The 8,447-nt window shown below is 51.6% G+C and overlaps 1 pseudogene; it reads left to right on the top strand.

Moving 5' to 3' along the window:
- Window positions 1-5,425: 5,425 nt before the first annotated feature.
- On the top strand, window positions 5,426-6,933 carry LOC138992793 (histone chaperone ASF1B pseudogene; annotated as a pseudogene).
- Window positions 6,934-8,447: the final 1,514 nt, after the last annotated feature.

Raw genomic sequence — 8,447 nt, 5'->3', positions numbered from 1 at the left:
CAATCCCTCTGTGCCACTCGAGGCTGGGGAGGCCTTCTGTGTGCAAAGGGACCATGGAAACTGTCCTTTCGGCCTCCAGGCAGCGTGACTGACAGCCCACACCCTCCAGGGGAGTTTGCCTTTAAGGCTCACCATTTTTAAAAAATTGATTTTAGAGGGAGAAGGGAGAGCGAGAGAGAGAAAAATATCAATGAGAGAGAAACATCAACAGGCTGCCTCCTGCACACCCCCGCCTGAGGGTGCAGTCCACCCCCTGACAGGTGCCCCTACTGGACTCGAACTAGCCACCTCTTGGTGAATGGGTCATGCTCAGCCACTGAGCCACACCAGCCGGACTGGTTCATGTTGGATGGGTAGGAAGTCTTATCTATTTGCAAGCTGTCATTTATGAGTGACTATTTTAATCGTTAGCATAATCAGTTACCCAATAACCCTCCAAAGTGAAAGGGGTGTCCCCACTTTGCCAATAGAAAAGTGAGAGGCTCTCCGGCTTTGCTTTGTAACTCGCAGAGGCCTCAAAGTGGCGCCCTTCCTGCTTGCAGTTCCTGTGCTGTGGCAGGCGGAGCCTGGACCAGGGGCTGGGCCTTCTCCTCAAGGCCACTGGCAGGGTCTCACCCGCAGGAGGGATGCAGCCTAAGTCTGCCCACAAATGATTCTGAGGGCTCGGCCAGCCTGAAATAGGCATCTATTTAGAGGTTTTAGAAGTTTCAAGACCAGGCAGCAGGGGCTAAATAAAGCATCTGTCAAGAGCGGAGGCCCAGGCGAGAGAACAGAATATTAAAAACTCATGGCTGATGGCTCTTTAAAATGTGTGCCACAAATAGGCATTGATGTTCTCATGCAGGATATAGAAAGCACAATACAAGACCTGCTAAAAAGCACACATATACAAAATAAATAGTACATATGTATATTTGATTCATGATGTAAAACTACATAACTTTAGAAAAGTAGGTTTATTATACATAATTTGGGGGGGAAATAGAAAGTTCTTAGGCAAAACTTCATGTCCAGATTGTAGGTATGGAGATTTAGAAATTTCTCCTATGAATTATTAAATTTTCAGTAATAATAGTAGTTGTCACTTACATAGCACTTATTACATGCCAGGAATGGGGCTAACCACTTCTCACACTGTTTTACACTTAATCCACAACTCGGTCCACTTCTCCATTGTGTCGCTAAAGAGGCAGAGGTTCAGAGACAGTGAGCAGCTCACGCAAGGCTGCACAGCTGATAAGCAGCAGAGCCAGCTTGGGACTAAGATCCGAGGCTGTGAGGTACGCAGGGATGGGGAAAGTGTGTTTGCCCATGTGGTACCTGGTGCCCAGAATGGACTCAGTCATTGTAAGTGTTCAATAAGTACTGGAGTAAACAGACAAATAGAATGAATGAATGAATGAATGAATGGCTCTAACTCCTGTATTCTCGGCATTCCTGTGGAGACGCTCACTTTGCTCTGCACGCTGCCAGCACCCTGACTCCTGTACCTGAATGAGTGGCACGGGGCGTAGGAGGGTACTCTCTGCATCTGAAGTAGAACAGATGAGAAAAGGAAAACGGATTCTCCTTTATTTTTTTTTATTGATTTTTGGTGGGAAGTGAAGGGTGGCGAAGGAATGGCAGACCCCGAGTTTGCATATCTGTGTAGACCAGCTGGCGTGGACTGTGGATAGACAAAGCAAGGGCTCTGTAGCTGTGTTGCCCACAATTTCTCAGACACGACCCCGCTGCGGTGTGGTGGAGGAAGAACTTCAGCGTCTGCTAACTCCCCAGCGGGAAGGGCCATGGCAGATGCTCCCGCCATCAGGAAAGAAGCAGAGACCCAAGAAGAGACGGGCCCTGCCTGCCAGCCTGGCTTTCGTTCCTTAGACTGAAGCTGAGAGCCAGTGGTGTCACAACAGTCTCGGGACTAGATGCCTGATCAGGGTCAAATCACTTGGATAAGCCCTTTGTCTGCTGTGGGCTTTAGCTTTCTCATCTTTAAAACAAACACTGAAAGCCATGGGTGTGTTGGGGTGTTTGATGGTCATGTGACTGGCCAGTGGCACTTCTGGGAGCTGTGTGTGGGCAGAGCAGGAAGCTCCTGTACCCGGTGCTCAGGGCCACACAGTGAGAGCATGTCCTGTTTAGAGCCTGGAGTGATCATTCCGACCTGCTTCGTGTGAAAGTGCTGAGATTCTATTCCTGCCACACTGACTCAGGCCATTGAAATCACACGATGAAAAGCAATCAGACAGCATAAAGGAAACCAAAAGTGATGGGTATAATAAATGTTTAAAAACCTCCCAATGTACCTTATTTTTATGGATTTCAATGCAGGCTCTTTTTTTTTAATTGATTTTTTACAGAGAGGAAGAAAGAGGGATAGAGAGTTAGAAACATCGATGAGAGAGAAACATCGATCAGCTGCCTCCTGCACACCCCCTACTGGGGATGTGCCCGCAACCAAGGTACATGCCCTTGACCGGAATCGAACCCGGGACCCTTGAGTCCGCAGGCCGACGCTCTATCCACTGAACCAAACCGGTTAGGGCTCAATGCAGGCTTTTAAAAAATATTTTTATTGATTTCAGAGAGGAAGGGAGAGGGAGAGAGAGAGATAGAAACATCAATGATGAGCGAGAATCATTAATCGGCTGCCTCCTGCATGCCCCACACTGGGGATTGAGCCCACAACCTGGGCCTTTGCCCTTGATCGGGAATTGAACCCTGACTTCCTGGTTCATAGGTTGACACTCAACCACTGAGCCAGCTGGCCAGGCTCAATGCAGTTTTTTTTAGCTGTAGCCCTTGTCCTGCGATTGTTCCAGAAAACAGGAGGGAGCTGGCTGCAGGGAGGAAATGTCACAGGCAGTGATTAACAGACACAGGAAGAATAAACAGCCCTCCTGTAGGAGGCTCCCATGGGCGCCACGCCAGGCCAGGGGAGTAGAAAGGCCTGCTACCAGGCAGCCCTGTCCCTAGGGCCTGGGTCTCACCCTGAGAGAGGAGCGGAAATGCTCAGAGGCCTGAGCCAGAGGCTGTGGAGGCAACCAGGGGCTCGGCCTGGAGGTGCAGGCGCAGGAGGCTGGGTGGCGGCTCCCCTGGGCAGGGGGACCAGACACCCTCTGCAGCCACCTGCGAGGGACCCGCCCGGACCAGACAGGAGCCACCCTCGCAGAGGCTCGAATTCCCACCAAGCCGCTCCTCTCCCAGCACCAGCGAATCTGTCAGCAGCCCCGTGTTCAGGTGCCATCAGGGTCTCGTTTGTGCTGTAACACACACACACACACACACACACACACACACACACGAGTGTACAAATCCTAAGTCCGCTACCCAGTGCACACCTACAGACCCGCCACGCAAATAGGGTTCAGACCCTGTCAATACCGCGGCCAGGACTTTCAGCACCTTTTCTCCCTGGGCCACCACGGTCAGGTTGGAATGCGTGTCAGCAAAACACAGCCTGTGGCCTGCACAGCCTGGCTGCCTCCCTTCCGCAGCTGCTGCTGCGACTCCTCACTCTGCACGCCCAGCCAGCTTTCCCTGCTGCTGGGAGGGGGCTGTGCCAGGTGTGTTTATCCACAGACTCTGGATGAACATCTGGGTGTTCACAGGTGCCATCTTGAGAGAGAACATAAAGCATGGAAACTTCTTAAGATGAGAAAAACCACCCCCTTAACAGCTGGACCTGGAAGAGACCATTTTAAACCAGAAGAAGAATGACCTCCACTTGTCAAGGTCACATCTTCACCTCCATCTGCAGAAACGGGGGCTCCAGAAGTCGGTGAAGTGGGTTAGCAGGCTTTTTAGTGGTATTCTTTGCACATTTGTCCAAGAGTGTACAGCTGGGCCCAGACGGTGGCTTCTGAAGACGGTGCAGGCTGTAGGCCAGGGGCTGCCTTATGTTAAAGCACTAACACCTTGGGTGGGACACACTGGAGAGGTTGTACATCAAAAACAGGGGGGTTCTAGGGAAGATGTTCGGAAGGAGTGGGAGATGGGCGTGAGCCTGGCCTGGGCAGCAGCGCTGGCTCAGGGGGCGCGGCTGAATCTGTCCCAGCGCCACCACCGGCCAAAGAAACGCCTCATTCACGCGCAGTGGCCGCAGGGTCAGGGCCTCCAAGTAGAACCTGCTCACCTGCAGCGCGAGGGCAGGGCCTGGGGCAGCCCTCAGTGCCCGGGTGACCAGGGATGCAAACGGGGCGGCGGGGCTGGTTCTGCTTTGAGGAGACTCTGCGCCCCTGCAGGTGAGCACTGGGCCCAGGAGCGTGGGGTGTGGCCCACACGCGGCCTTCCTGTCCGGCTGCTGGCCGGAGGTCATCCTGGCAGCAGAAGGTGGCGGGTCCATTCCCTGCGGACACGCGTGGAGCTGTAGATTGGACCCCTTCGTGTCAAGTGTGGGAGGCATCCAATCGATGTTTCTCTCTCACATTGATGTCTCTCCCTCCTTCCTCTCTCTAAAATCATGTTTTTAAAAAGAAGGGAACACAGATGATAGCTGTATGCCGCGGCCTCTGGGTGCCGGCGGCTCTCTGGGCCAGTGGCGGGCGCAGCCCTGCCCAGCACAGCCCGCTGGCCCAACAGGGAGACGGCGGGGGCGGGAGCCGAGTCAGGAGCCACGCTTCCCTCCAGAGCCTGGGTGTCAGGGAGCCAGACCCCCGGCCCCTCTTGCTGCTCATGTTTGTGACCAAGAAATAAACTGCTGTTGCTCCAAGCCACCGCGATGGGGGCTGGTTGTCCCCCGCCTCGGGAGTGATGGGGCAGCGGCCAGTGTCTCTGAAAATGGCCCCTCTGCTGTGACCAGGCTCCTCACCCACCTCTCAGCCCAGCACCCACACTTTACCTCTGGTCCCAAGACCAGCCACAGATTCACTCTCAAAACCGTGGGTGCCCAGACACCCAGCCCCGGGGGATGGGGGGGGGGGGGGTGAGCAGCACAGCTCACAGGAGGCACCAGGCCTGAGGCGAGGGTGGCAAATGGGGGACTGAGGAGAGAGGGGCTGAGAAAGGAGGGAGCCCCCAACTAGCCCGGCTCTACTTTGCAGTTCATCCCCGTGGCCGCTTGTGCTGTTTCCTGTTTTTAGCGCCTTGGAGACCCTGTAGACCAGCACTGACTCCCACCCCTTTACCGAGCAGGATCGGTGCTGCAGGCCGCAGAGAGAGCTGAGAGAGCAGAGAGAGCCCGCGGAGAAGAGCAGGACTGACAGCGAGGCCGCCTCCTGCGGGCGGGGCGGCAGCTCATTATAGGGATCAGCTCACCTGTTCTCACCGGAACATTGTGGGGCACATACTTTTCTTTTATAATAATAATGTCATAATATTTTATTTTATTTTAATATTATTTCATTAAATTGATTGGGGTGACCTTGGTCCACATGGACATACAGGTGCCAGGTGTGGGTTCTATGCTATAAGATCTGTCTACTGGAGAGACGGCGGGAGGCTCTGTGGGCAACCCTGTCCCGCTGATCCCACAGGATCCAGGCGTGGGCTCGGACCCAGCCTCGGCTTCAGTCGCGGCCCGGCGAGGCGATGGCCAAGGTATCGGTGCTGAACGTGGCGGTGCTGGAGAATCCGAGCCCTTTCCACAGCCCTTTCCGGTTCGAGATCAGCTTCGAGTGCAATGAGGCTCTGGCGGACGGCCGATGCTCCCAACCCATCCCTCATCCCTGAGAGCGACGCCATTGGTGTGACTGTGGTCCTCATCACCTGCACCTACCATGGGCAGGAGTTCATCCGTGTGGGCTACTACGTCAACAATGAGTACCCCGACCCAGAGTTGCGGGAGAACCCACCCCCAAAGCCAGACTTCTCTCAGCTCCAACGGAACATCTTGGCCTCGAATCCCCGAGTGACCCGTTTCCACATCAACTGGGACAGCAACACGGACAGGCTGGAGGCCATAGAGAACCAGGACCCTGCCCTAAGCTGCAGCCTCCCCATCAATTGTACCCCTGTCAAGGGCTTGGGGCTCCCTGGCTGCATCCCTGGCCTCCTCCCCGAGAACTCCATGGACTGCATCTAACTGAGGTCTTAACTGGGGGACTCCAGGCCCTACCTGGGCCTAGGACTATGGCCAGTCTCCCAACACATCTGGAGGGGGCAGTTAGGCCTCCCAGAGAGTCCTCTGGGGGCACCTGGAAGACTTTGGGGCCATCAACTATATTCAGGCCTATCAAGTTGATCCCTGAGGAAAGAATGGGCCTCAGGTCTCTCCCAACCTCAGCCCAGAAAAATTCTCTCATCTTTACTGCCCCGGCTTATAAAAAGCAGGTGTTTAGTTCTTAATTCTCTCTAACTTGTGTCCTTTCTCTCTTCCACACATAAGCCATTGTGTCATCAGGCTCCCATGTAAGTACCATTGACCCAGAGCTCTTCCCACAGACCTCCATGGCCTTCCTTGAGGCTTTCTTGGTCAATGGTTCCAGCCCTGTTGGACCAAAGGCTCTGTCATTTCCCTTCCCAAACATTTGAGTAGATCCACCCAGCTTTCTGGAGTCAAGGAATCTGAGTTAGAAGGTAGACTTGGACACAATTTCTGTCCTTTTCCCAGAACAATTTTTAGGCCTTTTCAATCCAGCAGCCCCTGGAAAACTCTGTTCACAAAAGTGTGATCAGCTGGATGCTGAGGAATAATGGTTGATTCTCCTCTCAGTCACAGCCACCGCCTTGTTACCTCCTAACTGGATCTGGATTTCCCTGGAGGCTGCCACTGTTAAAGCAGCCGACCAGGCTTTGTCTGTTTTGGCATCAGGGCCTCTGGCTGCCTTTGCCCTCTGCTAAGACCTTATGCTCTCACAGGCTACAGAGTGATTGCAGGCATGGGAAACAGTAGGGACCCTGAAAACCACCTTCCTCTGCCATGTTCCCCATCCCTTCGCTGCTATGTGGATGCTGTTGATTACAGTTTGTATATTAAAAGGTTTTTGTATTAAATATGTTTGGTTGACCTAAAAAAAAAAAAAAAAAAAAAAAAAAAAAGATCTGTCTACTGTACCGTGTGCCCACCGCCCAGAGTCAGATCTTCTGTCACCTCACGCCCTTCTCCCCGCCCCTGCGCTCTGACACCCACACTGCTGTTTGTGTTCCCGAGTGTCAGTATTATGCCCCACATGCAAGTGAAGTCCCGTGGTGCTTAGCTTTTCCTGACTGAGCCTAATGTTCTCCCGTCCACCCATGTTGTTGCAAACTTCCAACACTCAGGTGCACAGTTTTTTTGTGTGTGTGTTTTTTTTTTGTTTTTTGTTTTTTATTAAATTTTTATTGTTCAGATTACATTTGTTCCTCTCCCCCCCCCCATAACTCCCCTCCTTCCAGTTCCCGCCCCACCCTCCGCCCTCACTCCCCACCCACTGTCCTCATCCATAGGTGCACGATTTTTGTCCAGTCTCTTCCCGAATCTCCCATTCCCCTTCCCCCCCCCAAGAATAGTCAGCCCATTCCCTTTCTATGTCCCTGATTCATTATAATCACCAGTTCATTCTGTACATCAGATTATTTATTCACTTGATTCTTAGATTCACTTGTTGATAGATGCATGTTTGTTGTTCACAATTTGTATCTTTACCTTTTTCTTCTTCCTCTTCTTAAAGGATACCTTTCAGTATTTCGTATAATACTGGTTTAGTGGTGATGAACTCCTTTAGCTTTTCCTTGTCTGTGAAGCTCTTTGTCTGACCTTCAATTCTGAATGATAGCTTTGCTGGATAAAGTAATCTTGGTTGTAGGTTCTTGGTATTCAGCACTTTGAATATTTCTTGCCATTCCCTTCTGGCCTGCAAAGTTTCTGTTGAGAAATCAGCTGACAGTCGTATGGGTACTCCCTTGTAAGTAACTGAGTTTCTTTCTCTTGCTGCTTTTAAGATTCTCTCTTTGTCTTTTGCTCTTGGCATTTTAATTATGATGTGTCTTGGTGTGGTCCTCTTTGGATTCCTTTTGTTTGGGGTTCTCTGTGCTTCTTGGACCTGTAAGTCCATTTCTTTCACCAGGTGGGGGAAGTTTTCTGCCATTATTTCTTGAAATAGGTTTTCAATATTTTGCTGTCTTTCATCTTCTGGCACCCCTATTATTCTGATGTTGGTACGCTTGAAACTGTCCCAGAGGCTCCTTACACTATCTTCACACTTTCGGATTCTTTTTTCATTTTGCTTTTCCAGTTGGGTGTTTTTTGTCAAATCTTTGGTTTGATTCTTGTGCTCCTCTGGTCTGCTATTGGGTATAATATTCTTTATTTCAGTCCGTGTATGCTTACTTTCTAATTTCTTTATCATAGCATCGAGGGTCTCATTAGTTTTCGTGAGGCTCTGCTCAAGTTTATAGCAAGCCCTCAAAATTGCGATTCTTAGCTCCATATCCTCCATTTCTGTCATGTTTTTTTGTCTCCGCATCTTTTATGCTTTCTTGGTGCACCCCCTTGTGGTCTTTGTGCGCAGTCTTGTTCTAGCCAAGCCTTAATTGTT

The sequence above is a fragment of the Myotis yumanensis genome, unplaced genomic scaffold (assembly GCF_028538775.1).
Source record: "Myotis yumanensis isolate MYYU_CA2020_CCGP unplaced genomic scaffold, mMyoYum1.0.hap1 SCAF_14, whole genome shotgun sequence".
Lineage (NCBI taxonomy): Eukaryota > Metazoa > Chordata > Mammalia > Chiroptera > Vespertilionidae > Myotis > Myotis yumanensis.
The sequence above is the reverse complement of the archived record's forward strand: the minus strand, read 5'-3'. Positions and strand labels throughout refer to the sequence as shown.